The following is a 10941-nucleotide window of genomic DNA, read 5'->3' as shown; positions in this document are numbered from 1 at the left end:
CTCCCAGGGCAGCAGGAAGGCTGTGTGAGGGGTCCCATGGGAGATTCAAATGGGTCCCTGGTGAACCAACTCACCACACATAAAAATAACCCTGAATTTCTTGAGAGAGAGCACCCACACCTTGCCAGGAACCCTACATATGCTTTTGGAAGCCTGCAAAGCATGCCTTACTGTCCCTCTCCCTTAGGTGTGCTACAGGGGGCCTAGTCAATTTTTTAACTCCACCTTCTCTCAGAGCAAATTTCCTGTTCCATGGCATTTAGGTGAATCAGGCTCTCTCAGCAGATTCAACTCTCCTTTCTTCGTAGGTTCTCCCCAAGCCAGCTGGTATGCTTCTCCAAGGTCAAAAAAAAAAAAAAAAAAAAAAGAAAGCGGGGGTGACCAGAAAATTTAAACTGCACTCCTCAGGTCCTTAAGCATCTCCCACCAAAACCCTCCCACTTCTGGGGTTATTCTGAGACAAGAGGGCTAGGGGAATCCCGGATTTTGGGGAGTGCTGCATTCGGGAAATGGAAGGTCAGGATATTGCTGACTCAGGGTACCCGGGTCTGTGGAATATGGATTACAGAGTTTGAGGGAACACAGACTTGGCGATCATGGTTTTGGGGAACACAGGTCTTAGGAACACTGTCATGTGACTGACAGCTTTCAGGGAAAGCTGCATCCCTCAGTCCTAGGGGAAAGGGTTTTGCCTTCCCACGACTGACTTTTGACTTCAGTGTTAGAAACCCGCAATTTTACCTTGATCAAGCACTACTTTTGTCGCCGTCTCTCCAGATCGATGTCCAGACACCTTCTGCTTTGTAGGTTCCCAAAACAGCCTGCTCCATGAAGGTTCCAACACAATTTTTGCAGTCCTTTGCAGGAAAGATTACACAGGTGTACTCACTCAGATGCCATCTTGCTCCACCTCCACTTACATCTATTTTAGAATCAATGTAGTCTGGGTTTCTAGGAATTTTCTAATTCATTTAGGTTGTCTAATTTTAGGGCATACAGTTTCTCATAATACCCTCTAATGATCCTTTTTATTTCAGTGGGTTCAGTTGTAATCCCCCCCTTCTCATTCCTGATTTTATTTATTTGTATCTTATCTCTTTTTTTCTTTGTTAGTCTAGCTAAAGTTTTGTTAATTTTATTGATCTTCTAAAAGCTTTTAGAATTTGTTGATTTTCTCTACTTTGATTTTTTTAACCACAAAATCATTTATTTCTGCTCTAATCTTATTATTTTCTTTCTGCCTGGTCTGGGGTTTGTTTCCTGTAATCATTTAGTTACTCCAGGTGTTCAGTTAGGTCTTTGATTTTAGTTCCTTCTTCTTTTTAATATAGACAGGACTATCAATTTCCCTCTCAAAACTGCCTTCCCTTATCTCATAAGTGTTGAAAAGTTGTGTTCTCATTTTCATTTCCCTAATTTCTCTTCCATTTTATTCTTTGATACACTAATTGCTTAGTTGTGCATTTTTTAAGCTACACAGATTTGTGAGTTTTCCCCCTTTCTGCCTATTTAAGATTTCTGGTTTCACTCCATTATGATTAGCGAAGGTGTTCTGTATAACATCAGCTTTTTAATATTTATTGAGACCTTCTTGTGACCCTGAGCATACACTCTACCCTGAAGAAAGATCCACGAGCCCTAGAGAAGAAAGTATAATCTGATAATTGGAGATGTAATATTCTATATATGTGTGTTTGGCTTAGCTTTTTTATTATTTTATTGAATTCTCATTTTCCTTATTGATCTTATGTCTAATTGTTCTATCTATTATGTTGAAGTCTCCAACTATTTTTGTAAAGACATCTGTTTCTCCTTCCAGTTTTGCCATAATTTGCCTCATGTATTTTGAGGCACCACTATTAGATGAGTAGATATTTATGAAAATTACTCCTTCCTTGTGGATAGCTTCTTTTATTAATATATAATGGCTTTCTGAATCTCTTATCACATTTTGCATTTTACATCTGTTTGTCTCATACCAGTATATCTACCCCTGATCTTTTTTTGCTAATATTTGTGTGAAATATCTTCTTTCTAAACTTTCACTTTTAGGTTATTTGGATCCTGGGGTCTAAGGTGAGTCTATTGATGACAGCATATAGATGGCTCTTGTTTTTCATCCATTCTGTCAACCTGTACCTTTTGATTAGGGAGTTTAATCCATTAGCACTCAATGTTATTGCTGTGAAGGCATTACTTGATTCAACTATTTTAGCTTTTGGTTTTCATATATTATATCTTGTTTTTGTCTGTTTTCATCCTTTTGTTACTCTCTCTGATGGACTTCACTTCTACATTTTCATCAAAGCCTCTCTGTCCTGTTTTTTTTTTCCGTTTAGGTCTGCAGAACTCCTTTTTTTGTTTCATGGAGAGCCATATTCTTGTTTACTAACACTCATAGTTTCTGGTTATCTGTGAATATTATAAGCTTACCTTCATATTTGAAAGACAATTTTTCTGGATAAAGAATTTTTGGCTGAAGTTCTTTTTTCTTTCATTATCTTAATTACATCATACCACTGTCTTTTCATCTTCATGCTTTCTGATGTCAAATCTAAAATAAGTCTTATTGGGTATCCCTTGTATGTGATGTTTAACCTTATCCATGTTGCTTTCAAAATTTTCTTTTTCTTTGGCATTTTACATTCTGAATAGTATGTGTCTTGACGTAGTTCTATATGGATTTATTCTATTTATTTATTCTATTTGGATATGGACAATCATGTGTTGCATGAGAGTTGGGAAATTTTCAGCCACTACATCCTGTACTACACTTTCTGTCACATTTTCCTTCTCTTCTCATTCTGGAAATCCCATGACATGTATCTTTTTTATATTGCATACTGTTATTCAACTCTCTGAGTCCCTGCACAATTTTTCCATCCTTTTGTCTCTGTTCTTTTCCCTTTTCAATTTCATCTATTATGACCTCTTTGTCACTCATTCTTTCATCTATGATTTCAAATCAGCTGTTGTATTCCACTAGTGTATATTTAAATACTTTTTTAAAATTTTAAAGATATGTAGATTGCATAAATGTTACATAAAAAATGTAGGGGATTCCCATATGCCCCACTCCTTACCCCTCCCACACTTTCCCACATTAACATCTTCTTTCTTTATTGTGGTACATTTGTTACAATTGATGAACCCACATTGAATCATTGCCACTAAGTGTGGATTATAGTTTACATTATAGTTTAAACTTTCTCCTGCACAATGTTGTAAGTTATGAAAAGATATATAATGGCTTGTATCTGTAATTGTACTGTCATTCAGAACAATTCTAATGTCCCAAAATGCTCCCATATTATGCATATTTTTACCTCTCGCTCCCCTCAGAACCCTCAGTGACCACTGCCTCCACATAACTCACAAAAGCTCTTCCATTGCTAGAATAGCAATAAATCTATAGTAGGATAACAGTAAGTTTAACTGAATCCATCATTCATTGAACATTTCTGAGGATTCTGGATAGGCAATGCTCATTCCACCCCTAATAGAGAGGGGGCTTAGATTCTGTCAGGCAGGTGGATGAGATAACCTTGCTTGCAGTTGTAGATGCTCAGTGTTCCTTAGGATGTTTGCTGTCCATCATCATTTCCTTGTTAGTTGTCCTGGGTTTGTCCAATGAACTGGACAGTAGGTGTTGCAACTCTGTTGAGGTTCAGGGTCCATCTGCCACATGGAAAGCTCAAAGATTTGTTTCTTGGACATATTCCTATAAAGTCTAGTACTAACCATAGGTTGAAAGAGAAGGGGCAGAAGAGCTATGTGTAGGGAAACCACACCTGTGTCCAACTCTGTCACACTGGGGAGCATAAATTCCAAAGTAGGGCCCACTGACAAGGTGCCAAACTCCTGTGCTATCTGCATTGTCTATAGTTTCTGAATGTATCCAGAGCTTTCAGCAGCCCCACTATTTGAGGCAATATTTACTGTGGCACTCAATGAGATCCTGCTGAGATGTGCTTAAATGTAGCCTCTGGAATGACCTCCTGACACAATTTGAAGTCTCTTAACTATATAAACTAATTTGTCTTTACCCTTTACCCTTTTGGTCAAGTTTTTTCCCAGTTACATTGCTAGCTGGTACTTGGTAGTTGTAGCAGTTTAATATTATTGATGAATTTCAAAAAGAAATATTGAATTATGCTTGTAATCTAATCTACACCAGGGCATGATTGAGTTATGATTAGGACATTGAGTCCCCACCCTTTGATGAATGAAGATACGTAGATAAAAGGCATGGCAAAGAGCAGTGTTGGGGGTTCTGATTTTGGAGTTTTGATGTTGGGGTTTGATGCTGAAAACTTAAGTTGGAGCCCCAGGAAGTAAGCTCTCAGAGAAAAGAGAAGCCAGCCCCAGGAAGAAATGAACCTTGAACCCAGAGAAAAGCAAGCCCCAGGAGCGTAGGAACCCATGAAGCCTGAACCCGTGCAGACATTGGCAGCCATTTTGCTCCAAATGGACTTTGATAAGGGAAGTAGCTTATGCTTTATGGCCTGGTATGTGTAAGGTCCTACCTCAAATAAATATCCTTTATGAAAACCAACCAATTTCTGGTATTTTGCATCAGCACCCCTTTTGGCTGACTAATACAGTAGTAATCCCTTGGTGCCAGGGAGGCTCATGCCCAGGAGTCACATCCCATGCCAGGGGGAATATAATGCTGAGTTTCACTTACAGAGAGGTCACATTTGAGCAACAAGAAGGTTTTCAAGAGGTTACTCTTAGGCAACCTGTAATATTAGGCTAAGTTTCAATTTCAAAAGAAAAGTTCATATGTAGTCATCAATATCAAGGACCCATCAATGGTCTATCTTCCTTCGTAGTCAGTGCCCCTGTATTCAGGGGATTCTTGCTGTCCCAATAGAGAATGTGGCAGAACTCCCCATGATGGGAATTGGATATTCCTTTGATTATTCTGTGGCACTCTAACCACCAAGACAATACCCCATAAACACATGAACTCATTTATATGCTTTATAGGAATGACCCAGGTGGACTTCTTCCCATGCATCACCCATCACTGACATCCCACATCCATAATCTTCCCCTGCAACACTAGTAACCCTTCTGTGATACAAAACTTCTTCAAAAATGAAGCCATCAAAATAATGAAAAAAAAATAATAGGTAAATGAAATAAGGTTTTAAATGACAAAATAAAAAATAAAAAAGTATGTGAAATAATATATTTTTTTAAAATTTTGGCATTATGTCCTTCATCACTGTAAGTTCTGTTGTCTTTTATGTTCAGTGATCTTCTCTTCCATTTATTCCCTCAGTGTCTTATTTTTATAATTTTATCTCAAAGAAGTTTTAGGTTACAGAAAAGTCACATACAGAATATAGGGGTTTCTCATACACCATAATTCTGCCCTTTAACCTTTTCCCCTATTAATATCATATTACATGAGGATGGTACATTTTTCACAATTGATGTACAAATATTGAAGCATTGCTACTGACTGTGGTCAATGATTTACATTATGGTTTATGTTTTGGACTATATACGTTTATAAATTTTTACAAAATTTAACATAGCCTGTATCCATCATTGCAAGATTATGTAGAACACTTCCAATCTCCCCAAAATGCACCATGTTCCATCTATTCTATTCCACCCTACTTCTCCCCTCAGGACCCATGGCAACAACCAAGCTTCACTCCTTGAAGAAAAGGTTCATAGTTACTTGCAATAATATTTAGGGCTTGACATACTGATCTGTCCTCCCCTCGTAGGCATTGCCTATGTTCTCAAGAGACACCCATCCTTCTATTTGAGAACATAGCAGGGCACCCCAGGATGGGAGTCCAACACCTTCCCATTCATTGTTTGTGTCTCCAACAACTGATACAATGCACTATGACAGGGTGAACACTCACATACTCCCTAGCAGCCTCCCCCAGGTGAACCCTGTAACACATTTCTCCCACATCCAACACACTAAACCAGTAACCTTTCTCAGCCATATTTGTCAAAAAAAAATTCCCAATGTATTTTCAGTCACATACCAACATCTCCCCAGAGTTCATCTGCTCCCTTCCCTGACCCTCCCACCAGATCCTTGGACAGTGCAACCCGCACATCCTAGCCCTCTCACAGGCCAGCACCGCACTGCCCAATAGCATTTCTCCACTATTTTCAAGCCCATCCACTGCACAGGTACACATTTCCACCTTTTCATAGATTGTGTCCATATGGGCATCAGCCCACAACCCTCTACTATCTTGCTGACTCTTGTAAACCTATCTTCCAGACTCTAGCTCTGTGAATCTGCTCAATATATTAATTCATATCAGTGTGCTAATGTAATATTTGTCCTTCAGTGCCTGGTTTGCTTCACTCAACGTAAGTTCTTTAAGGTTCCTCCATATTACCCCATGTATTAATACTACATCCCTTCTTATAGCTGAGTAATATTCCATTGTATGTATATACCAGAGTTTGCTTATCCATTTTCTGTTAATAGACATTTGGGTTGTTTCCAACGTTTGGCAATAGTGAATAATGCTGCTATGAACATTGCTGTGCATATATCTGTTCGTGTCCCTGCTTTCCATTCTTCTTGGTATATACTCAGTAGTAAGATTGACGAGTCATGTGGAAGTTCTATAGTTAGCTTCCTGAAGAACTCCCAGACTATCCTCCACCACGGTTGTGCCATTCTGCATTCTTGCCAGCAGTAGATAAGTGTTTCCATTACTCCACATCTTCTCCAACACTTGTAGTCCTCCATTTTGTTAACAGTCTTAAATCTAATGGGTAAAAGCTATCTCATCATAGTTTTGATTTGCATTTCTCTAATATTTAGTAATTTTTAGCATCTTTCCATGTGTATTTTAAAATATTCTTCTTTGGAGACATTTCTATTCAAATCACTTGACCATTTTTTAAATGGTTTTATTTTTATTTTAGAGATCTAGGGTTTCTTTATGTATGCTAGATATGAGACTCCAATCAGATAAATGGTTACCAAGCATTTTCTCCTATTGGGTAGGCTGTCTTTTCCCTTCTTTGACAAACTCTTGAAGGTGCAAAATATTTAATTTTGAGGAGGTCCCATTTACCTACTTTTTTCTTTCAGTGCTCATGCTTCGAGTTTAAAGTTCATGAAACTATTTCTTAGTCCAAGAACTTGTAGGTGCACCCCTATATTATCTCCCTAGGTTTTTATGGTCTTGGCTTTTATATTTAGATCTTTGGTCCATCTTGAGTTAAGTTTTGTATAAGGTTTGAGATGATGTTCCTCTCTCATTCTTTTGGATATGAGCACCATTTGTTGGAGTCCATTCTGTCCCAGTTGAATGGACTTGGTAGCCTTGTTAGTGTATATGTGAGGATCAATATCAGAAATCTCAATTCGGTTCTGTTGGTCAATATATCTAACCTTGTGCCAATACCATGCACTTTTGACAACTGTAGGTTTGTAGAATGCTTTAAAATCAAGTAGTGTGATTCCTCCAATTTTGTTTTCCTTTTTCAAAATGTCTTTGGCTGTTCCAGGTCTCTTGTCCTTTCAAATAAATTTCATAGTTAGCTTTTGTAATTGAGTTAAAATGCTGTGGTAATTTTTATTGTGATGGCATTAAATCCGTATATCAGTTTGGGTAGGATAGACATCTTAATGATGTTTAGTCCTCCTATAAAAGAACAGGAAATATTCTCCAACTTATTTCAGCCTTCCTTGATTTCCTTAACACTGTTGTTTAGTTTTCGACATACCAGTCATTTACATCTTTAGTTAATCTTTTTCCTGGGTATTTGAATCTTTTAGTTGCTATTGTAAATGACATTTTAAAATTGATTTCCTCCTCATATTGCTCATTATTCGTGTCCAGAAATTCTACTGATCTTTGCACATTAATATAACCTGTCACTTTACTGAACTCATATATAAGCTTTGTTGTAGATTTCTCAGGGCTTTTAAGGTATAGAATCACGTCACCTGCAAATAGTGAAATTTTTACCTCTTCTTTTCCAATTTGGATTTCTTTTATGTGTTTTTCTTACCTACGTGCTTGAGCAGCTACTTCTAACACAATGTTATATAAAAGTGGCGATAGTGGGCATCCTTGTCTTGTTCCTGATCTTAGAGGGAACGCTTATATGATTTCATACTTGAACATGATGTTAGATACGGGTTTTTCATATATATCTTTTATCATGTTGAGAAAGTTTCCTATCTTTTCAAGTTATTTTGTCAAGAAAGTGTGCTATATTTTGTCAAATGCTTTTTCTGAATCTATAGAGATTATCATGTTTTTTTTTTCTTTCTATCTGTTTATGTGGTGTACTACAATGATTGATTTTCTTATGTTGAACCATCCTTGCATACCAGGCATGAAACTCCCTTGGTAATAGTGTATTCATTTGATGTGTTTTTGAATATGATTAGCAAGTATTAGGCTGAGATGTTAGAATCTAGGTTCATTAGGGAGATTTGTCTATAGTTTCCCTTTCTCATGGCATCTTTATTTGGCCTTGGTATTAAGGTGATATTGGCATCATAGAATGAGTTGGAAAATGTTTCATCCTCTTCTATATTTTGGAAGTGATTAAGGAGGGTTGGTGTGAGTTCATCCCAGATGTTTGGCATAATTCACCTGTCTGGTCCTGGACTCTTCTGAGGTAGGAGGTTTTTGATGACTAATTCAAAGTCTTTATTTGTGATTGGTCTGTTGAGTTCACCAATTTCTACCTTCAATGTAGACTGCTTTTTCATTTCTAGGAATTTGTCCATTTCCTCTAAATTATTTATCTTGTTGACCTACTATTTTTCAAAGTATCCTCTTATGATACTCTTTATTTCTGTGGTGTCAGTGGTGATATCCTTTTCCTCATTTATTATTTTGTGTATTTGCATCTTCTCTCTTTTTTCCTTTGTTAGTCCACTTAAGGATTTGTCAGTTTTATTAATCTTCTCATTGAACCAGCTTTTGGTTTTGTTTACTTTTTCCAGGGCTTTCTTATTTTCAACATTCTTTCCCTCTGCTCTAATCATTGTTATTTCCTTCTTTCCACTGCTTTTGGAGTAAGTTGGTTATTCTTTTCCTAATTCATCCAAGAGTGTAGCTAGTTTTTTTTTTTTTAATTTGGCTCTTCTTTTTTAATGCAAGAATTTATGGCCATGAATTTCCCTTTCAGTGCAGCTTTTTCTGCATTCCATAAATTTTGTTATGTTGTGTGTCATTTTCATTCATTTCAAGGTAGGTACTGATTTCTTTTTCTTTTAATTTTATTTTTAAAATATCTTTTCTTAAGTTAATAGATCATACAAAACATTACATTAAAAACCATAAGAGGTTCCCATATACCCCACTCCCCACACTCTCACCCTCATCATTTTTATTTTTTTCTATGAAGATACACAGATCACAAAAAATATTTCATTAAAAAATATGAGTTTCCCATATACCCCACCACCCCACTCCTCCCATATCAACAACCTCTTTCGTCATTGTGGCACAGCCATTGCATTTGGTGAATACATTTTGGAGCACTGCTGCACCACATAGATAATAGTTTACATTGTAGTTTACACTCTCCCCTAGTACATTCAGTGGGTTATGGCAGGATATATAATATCTAGCATCTGTCCCTGCAGTATCATTTAGGACAACTCCAAGTCCTGAAAACATCCTCACATCACATCTCTTCTTCCCTTTCCCTGTCCTCAGCAACTACCATGGCCACTTTCTCAACATCAGTGCTAAAATTTTTTCTATTACTAGTCACAATAGTTCTCTAGTAGAATATCAGTCGGTCCACTCTATTCCATATTTTATTCCTTCATCCTGTGGACACTGGGATGGTGATGTCCACTCCTCCTCTATATCAACAGGGGGCTTAGATCCCACATGGATGATGGATGCAGCTCTCCTGCTTGAAGTTAGAGGCACTCTCGGTTCCTGGTGTGGTGGTCGAAAAGTGGGAAATGGCAAAGACAAATAAATTTATATAGTACTGACTCCTTTTGCAATTTCTGTCTTGACCCACTGATTATCTAATAGTGTATAGTTTAACTTCCATATCTTTTGCCTAATCTATTTATCTGCCCCTTACTGATTTCTGGCTTCATTCCATTGTGGTGGAGACATATATTTTTCTACTTAGCTTTTTCAGCATTTGCCTCATTTATTTTGATGTGCCCTGCTTAGGTGCATACATGTGTATATTTGTTCTTTCTTCTTGATAAATTACCTCTTTTATTAATATATAGTGGCCTTCTTTGTCTCTTACAATAGTTTTGCATTTATTTTGTCCTATATTAGTATAGCTACTCCCACCCTTTTTTTTGTTATTGTTTACATTTACAATTATTTTCCAACCATTCACTCAGCCTCCTTGCTTCTCTGGGTCTAAGATGTTCCACATATATATGGGTCATATTTCCCTATCTACTCTCCCAATCTGTGTCTCTTGATTAGAGAGTTTAAAGCATTAGTATTCAATATTATTTCTATCAAGTAACTACTTACACTAGTCATATTTTCTTTTTTAATTTTTTAATTCTTTTATTATTATTTTAAAATATACATGGATCACAAAAAATGTTACATTAAAAATATAAGAGGTTCCCATATACCCCACTCCCCACACCCCGTACTCCTCCCACATTGACAACTTCTTTCATTAGGTGTTGGAGATTTGGACCCAAAGGATATTGGGAATGAAAGAAAGAGAGAAAGAGAGAGTGAAACAAAGAGAGAAAGAGAGAGAGCGAGCTGGGATCAGGGGGTCTGTGAGTAATGACTCCTCAGACAACTTTATTTTCTGCATGTGGCATTATATATACTCAAACTGTTCATAACAAGCAGTGTAATTCCCCATTAACAAGACTCATAAATTAAAGAACTTATCTCAAAGTACAAAGATTTAGTATTCCTTTCAAACTACAAAGTGTGTTTGCTCATATTTCTCTCTGCCCTGGAC

The sequence above is a fragment of the Dasypus novemcinctus genome, chromosome X (genome assembly GCF_030445035.2).
Source record: "Dasypus novemcinctus isolate mDasNov1 chromosome X, mDasNov1.1.hap2, whole genome shotgun sequence".
NCBI lineage: Eukaryota > Metazoa > Chordata > Mammalia > Cingulata > Dasypodidae > Dasypus > Dasypus novemcinctus.
Note: the sequence above shows the minus strand (reverse complement) of the source record.